General features: G+C 34.4%; 1 protein-coding gene across 1 annotated transcript in view; it reads left to right on the plus strand.

Moving 5' to 3' along the window:
* Positions 1-392: 392 nt before the first annotated feature.
* LOC107686585 (SH3 and multiple ankyrin repeat domains protein 3-like) overlaps positions 393-7367 on the plus strand; it is a 285917-nt gene continuing 278942 nt past the window's right edge. Inside the window, exon 1 of the mRNA XM_016483652.1 lies at positions 393-518. The gene's annotated coding sequence lies outside the window, so the exon portion shown is untranslated. The remainder of the gene's footprint in view (positions 519-7367) is intronic.

The following is a 7367-nucleotide window of genomic DNA, read 5'->3' on the forward strand; positions in this document are numbered from 1 at the left end:
TGCTGGCGCATTACTTGACAAACAAGGGAAAATACACATTTTATGAGAAAACAGAAGCAGCAGGTGGCTGCATGCAGACCTCTGAACATGTTGAACAGATTAATCCAAAATAAACGCTTAATGCTTTATTTTTTCATTTTTGTCGGAGTACTCAAGTGTCTGGCTTTTATTCATGGAGTTTTCTGGAGACTTATGAGGGTCTGGTTGATCTAGATCTATTCTTTTTCTGTCCTACATTCTGTTGTTGACTCAAACTGTTCTTGTCACTCACTGGCAGAGTAAATTCAAGGACTGTTTGCCGTGTGTTAATCAGTAAATGACGACTGCACACAGGGTAGAAAGTTTCCCATGGAAATGCATACCGTTCACATTCTTTCTGTCTTTGTCTCATGCGCGCACACACATTAGATACATGCTTTCATCTTCAATGTCAAACATGTATGTACACATGTTGCATGTGCATTACTCTCCATACTCACACATGCACTCCTACTCTGGACATGTAACTGTTTTCCATGGTGAGTTTTTACTCTTTTTGTATAAAAGCAGTAGAGAGAATGATGTATATGCGGAAGTGTTTTTCTTGATGAAAAGCCTCACTTCTGATGACTTCTGATGATTTATATAAAACACACACAATAGTTGCACAGTTCTCATTTTGATTTCTGTCTTTTCTGTTCTTTGTTGCAATTGATGGGAAACGTACGCCTCATATGTTTTTGGGCTAAAAATATTATTTATTATATGTTACATTATTTTATTGACATTTCTGTTATTTATCTTTTCTTTTGGCTATGTTTTATTATTTTATTTTGAATTTATTTTAATTAAATTTTTGTCTTTTGCATCTGAATATTTGTTGCATCGCCATTATTCTGTTTTAGCAGATTGAGGAGAGGCAATGATCAGAAGAGACAAGAAACTACCCTGAAACCTAAACCTCAAATTATGCTTTTCCATCATTTTACATGTTATTTTTTTTTATTTATATTGCAATTATTTTATTTTATTTTACTATTTTATTTCATTTTATATTATTTTATATATTGCAATTATTAATGTTTTGCATTGTTCTATTTTAGCAGATTGAGGAGGGAAATAAGGCGAAAGGGAAAACTAAACTGAAACACAAACCTTGTGGGTTTTAAGCTAAAAATGATGCTTTCTCATCAACATTGTACTTTTCTTTTATATTGACATTGCATGTACTTATCTTTTGAATTGGCATTATTATATTTTAGCAGATTGAGGAAAGGAAATGAGAAACTGAATTTGGAAAAGTTGCAAGCTGGATTCGAACTCCCATAACCTACATAATTATTGAAACAATGAACAATATGGGATGAGTTATGAAGTTTAATACTTAGGATTAGGGGTTTGTTCAAATCCCTAACACTCAGTATGAGAAATATAATAATAATGAGGCATTATCATCAATGCTAATGACTAAGCATGCAGCGCTAATTATTTGAGTGTTTATCATGGTGTCATAATGTCAGTCTTTTCGGCGTCTGCCTCAGGTTTGCTTTTATTTTGCAGTAGAGTCTCTGCAGTCATGGGTCATCTTTATGAGACGCGTCCCACTAATCGTATTTAAGGCTTATTACCTCTCTCACTTTCTCCGTTTCCGTCACTCACACACACACACACACACACACACACACACACACACACACACACTCACTCACTCACTCACTCACTCACTCACTCTCTCACAGCCTGTGGTGCTGGCTTCATTAGTACTATCCGTCAGTGTTAATGTAGGAGAGGTAAATAATTGGACACAGCGCGTTTGCTGCAGATGACTTCCGCCACAGTTTTGGCTCCTTGATTAGCAGGCTAATTGCATTTTGCTGCTTTTGACGGCAATCATAGCCATTTCCAAACACTTACGAAACATCTGTCAGTATGAGGGTTAATGCGGCTTCGGCAATCATCTCGCCCGTAAACGCTACCGTTTCCTATAAACGTGTCCGGAACAACCAGATGTTTATTTGCTTTCATAATTAGAGGTTGGGGCTAAACGCATTTCTCATGCTAAAGATCTGCGAGTCAAGTCGGGCCGACAGCGTGACAATTGTTTATTTGTCATCTTCTGTTACGTAATGTTGGTTTCGCTGTGATATGTGTTCAGTACCGAACATGCTAAATGGTCGAAAGTGAGTCTCGGACTAAATAGTTCATTGTTTTCCTTGTCTGAGGGTTTTGGGTGAAATTTAAGCTTTGCTTTGGGCAAAGGAATGTGGGAATACCTTTGGCTATCTTTCCCATCAGCCCCTTTCAGTCTTTTAGTTCCTCATGTGCGCTGGGAATCTCAACACAGTTGGCCAGGAGCCCAAATCAAGACAATACAAAGGTAAATGGGACGCTACAGTTTTATCAGTGAATTAAGTGAACTTAATACAAAGTAAATCTTTTCCAGATAGCATTTCAATATTTCGGCTTCAGTAGAACAATATAAAAGCTAAGTTAACAACATATTTTCTTTTTCACTCTATTTTCTCACACAGTAAAAATTGGTCTGCATGCATAAAATGATAAATATGCTGTACTCATAAAATTATATATATGTATATATAACAGTTAGGTCATGTAGTATCCTATACAATTTGTACTCTGTTTTGTTTTGGAAATAATTGAGGTTGTAGATTGTTGGGCAAGGTGTACTGTTAGTTTTCTTAGCAATCAGATTTATTGACTTTAAAAAAAAAAAATGTTTAAACCTGGCAGACCATAAAAGGGGGAGAAATATTCCAAAGCGCGCACTGAAGGAAGGTCTCCAATTATAAATTATTTTTAAATGCTGAAATAACATTAGCATAGCATATTTTCTACAAGGCTTCAAGAGCTAAACGGAATGATAATTGGTTTTAAAAAACCTTTTACCAGTAAAATACTCATAAATCCGAGGCACTCGAGTAGTGTGAAAAAATTAAAAAGCCTTTATTCACATGGCTTTAAAATTTAAAAACAACACATTTGTGCACCGACGCATTGTGGCTGACTCGCCTTCATCAGGGTGTCAATTTACAAACACACTCAGACTTCATTTAAACAATCAGTTCATCACATGACATAGTCACCGGAACAGGTATCAAAGCAACAATGAGAGAGTTAATTATAATTATAATCATTCCCAATAAATTCAAAACAATTCAAGAATCTATATAAAAATATATATATATACAAATCTCAAAGTAATCTCACAAAATACAATATAAATCAATTACAAAAAAGGAGAAAAATCACCTTTTTCCAGTCTCATTTGTTGTTGATTCTGATGGAAATTAATGCATAATTGTGTGAATCCAGCACGGTCACCTCTTGTCCTTGTACATGCTAATGTGTTTGTATGGAGCAAAAGCTCTTTTCATCTACAAATCACAGCTCTACCACTGTTCAGCTCCAACAAGAACTGCACAACACCAAAACCCATCTGCATTCTGTTGGTTAGAAAGCTATTTCATGCTTACAGCTCTCTCCGCTGTGAGAGGTATGTGTATATGCAGCTAGAAAAACAATTGGTGAGGGTGTCAGGACTGATGTTTACTGTGATGATGGTTGTATAGTTGTAGATCGGTGGCACTGATATTATTGGCAAAACTCCTCTTGGAAATTTCAGAGCACTTATAACAACACGTGGATGATGGGCAGGGATATTACTCTGTGCTTGATGTTAGTCTCTCAGCTGTAATTATGTTGCACACTGACGTCAACACAAACATGCTTTTAATGAGTGTTTAATTTTTAGAGCAGATGAGAGCTGCAGGGGCTGGATAGAGTGGTGTGTACAGTATACTCACAGGCTCACATGCATATAGACATTGAAACTTGCGCAACCAAGATTATTGAATAAACTCTGCTCGTTTTTATCATAATTACTTAGTCTCCTGCTTCTGCTCTTCTCTGGCTTTATATGGTCAACTTCTTGGCTGACTATTAATACAGTATTGGGTAAATAGTTAATAGGGTTCCAGGTATTAGACAACTTTGTTGACTAGTTGTTCTTTTACCAGACAAAACAAATATTTTTTGACAGCACCTGGCGCCCGGGCTGGATCTAATAGGCCTATTTCTGTTGTGGAAGCATTTTTATGGAGTGTTCAGAATTGCATACTATCATACTAATCATAATACTTCAGCAGGTCACAGTTTGCAAAGTATTTTTATATGATTTTATATCAAATAATATATAAAATATGTAAATTTTTATAATTAAATGTATTTAAATTTATAATGACATTTTTCAATTCTAAGTTGTAAAAAAAATTTAATATCTTCATTTTAGTATTAAATTATTAAATCAATCTAAAATTATTTAAAAAATATATAGCAATTAATTTAATTAATCAATCAGCCCATAATGTCATAATTATATAATTACTGACATTATTTGCTGATTAATTAATCAATCTTTTAAAGTCATTATTGTGTAAGACGAGAAAACCATTGAATAGACCTTGCAAAAAGAAGTTTTAGAAGTATTTTGATTCAACATTGCATAAATAATGCAATAAAGTTAATATTTAAGTATGAAATGACTTTTAAAAAATGAAATGATACTCTCAATGTGAAACTAATAGTACCAGTAGGTGGCGACATATCACTGTCTTAATGAGTGAGTCATTCAGTCAATTATTTAACAGATTTGTTTAAATGGCTGATTAATTCAGAATCAATTAATTGACTCGCTTGCTTGCCAGTTTTTATGAGTGGGTCACTGAATCACGGCTCACTCGATTTGTTAAAAATCATTCAGTAACAAAACACTGCTGTGTGTTGCTCGGAAACGCACAACAGTTCTGCTGTCACCTTTTTGGCACAGTTTTCGTTTATGAAATTGAGCAAAACAGACAATATTGACAATATTGAGTCTATATTTGAACACAAACTTCTTGTTTATTTAACCTTTTGCATAAAAAAATTAATACCATACTTGCCTGTGTAATATTGCTAAACTATATCATATGAAATCAATATAACACTAAAACCCACAGAGGGACATTTTTGCTCTCATATCTTACATTTATGCGCATGTAAATGCATTCTAACAGGCTGCATCGCACAGTCCTAATCTCTGATTTCATGATGATTTCTGTAGAGGATCATATATGAATACGTGCCTATGTCTCTTTCCATCTCGCTTGCTCTTCCTGCAAAACCACATTATACTTTACAACACAAAATTAATGTTGTTAATGCCAAGAACCTGTTCTCTAGGGAAGCTTAAATATGGGTTAAACTCCCAGTCAGAGATTTTAATGAGGATTGCATTAAGCTCACCTTTTTGTGTAAGATCATTTGGTGGCTTTTGAAAATTAGGCTTATTTCTGAAGCTACAGCAGTTTTGGTGTGTGTCTTAGTGTTATGTAGTGCATGCTGTGTGTTTAATATCCAACCCTTTAAAGGGGTAATATCATAGAAATTACATTTTCCTTGAACTTTTGAAATAATAAAACTTGGATGTAACTTTCAAAACTCAGAACTCCTCCCCCCCACCCCACAATGTTCTTGTGTTTTTTTTTTAACACAAGAACATTTTACTATCATTCTAAGTAGTTTATAAATGTAATTAAATCCATTAAATAATAAATGATCTTCACCTTTAAAGTTTTAATGATGGAGTTTGTGTACACACTATAATTATTTAGCATTGTTATTTGGATCTGTGTCATTTTATTTTTATTTCAGTACCTGTTTAATATTTCAGAAAGAAACCCCTCTGGGGAATTTAATTTGATCTTTAGGATTTCAAAAAATGCATGTACTGTATTGTGAAGTGTGGATTTGGATCTACATGCTTTTTGCAGCTGAGAAGAAATGCCCGTGGGTAATGTCATTGAGTTGTGTTTAGCTAGACTGAAGATGTGAATACCTGTATAACTTAGAAAGTACATCATTTATTCTCTTATACCTGACAAAAATATGCAAGGTGCCAGGAGGATCTTGTCTAACAAACCGTGGGCCATTCAAGTTGATTACGGTTATGGTACGAGTCTGTTTACTGCTGCAAGGCACATGTAGTTTCACAAACACTGAAATGTTATATAATGATGTATGAGAAACACCAATGCTTGTAGAATTGTGTGGAAATGTGTGAGTGTGAAGTGAGTGTGTATACTGTATGTGTGCCTGTTGACATTACACTGCAAGATGAATTATTAAAATCTCTTTATTTATTAATATATTTTTCTTACCATAGTACAATTCACTGTAAAAAAAAAAAAAATTTTATATACATCTCTACAGCAACCAAAAACTCAAGAACTAATTTGTAATATGGCTAATATAAATGCATTTCACACTTTTTTACAGTGAGAATAAGTTTTACTCACAATATCTATCTATCATCTCTCTCTCTCTCTCTCTCTCTCTATATATATATATATATATATATATATATATTTATACACATATATGTATATATATATATATATATATATACATATACATATGTGCCGTGAAAAGGTTTTTCCCCCCTTCCTATTTTTTTAATTTTTTGCGTATTTGTCACACTAAAAAGATTCAGATCATCAAACAAATTTTAATATTACACAGATAATGCAAGTAAATACAAAATGCAGCTTTTAAATGATGATTTCATTTATTAAGGAAAAAAAGCTGTCCAAACCTACTTGGCCCTACGTGAAAAATGAATTGCCCCCTAAATCTAATAACTGGCTGTGCCACCCTTTGCAGCTTTTTGGCGAATGTGAGACAAGCCTTTTGTGTTCTTTTTGGTCAGCTGTGGCTTTTGCCTTGGAACTCTCCCAAGGATGCCGTTTTTGCCCAGTTTCTTTCTTATTGTTGAATCACGAACACTGACCTTAATTGAGGCAAGTGAGGCCTGCAGTTCTTTAGATGTTGTTCTGGGTTCTTTTATGACTGGTTCCATCAATTATGGCAAGTCGTCCAGGTCCTGAAGCTGCAAAGCAGCCTCAGATCATCACACTACCACCACCATGTTTGACTGTTGGTATGATGTTCTTTTTATGAAATGCTGTGTTGGTTTGACGCCAGATGTAACGGGACACACACCTTCCAGAAAGTTTAACTTTTGTCGCATCAGTCCACAGAATATTTGCCCAAAAGTCTTGGGGATAATCAAGATATTTTTTCCCAAAACCTTAGAAATGGCTGTATAACCCTTTCCAGACTGATACGTGTTAACTATTTTGTTTCTCATCTGTTCTTGAATTTCTTTAGATCGCGGCATGATGTGTTGCTCTTTAAGCATTATATGACCCCTTTAAATAAAACCTGTTTGACAAAGTGAAACAGGTTCACTTTGTCAAACAGGTTCTATTTAAAGGGGTCATATGATGCGATTTCAAGTTTTCCTTTCTCTTTGGAGTGTTACAAGCTGA

Source organism: Sinocyclocheilus anshuiensis, unplaced genomic scaffold (assembly GCF_001515605.1).
Source record: "Sinocyclocheilus anshuiensis isolate Anshui unplaced genomic scaffold, SAMN03320099.WGS_v1.1 scaffold733, whole genome shotgun sequence".
In the NCBI taxonomy this organism is placed as follows: Eukaryota; Metazoa; Chordata; class Actinopteri; order Cypriniformes; family Cyprinidae; genus Sinocyclocheilus; species Sinocyclocheilus anshuiensis.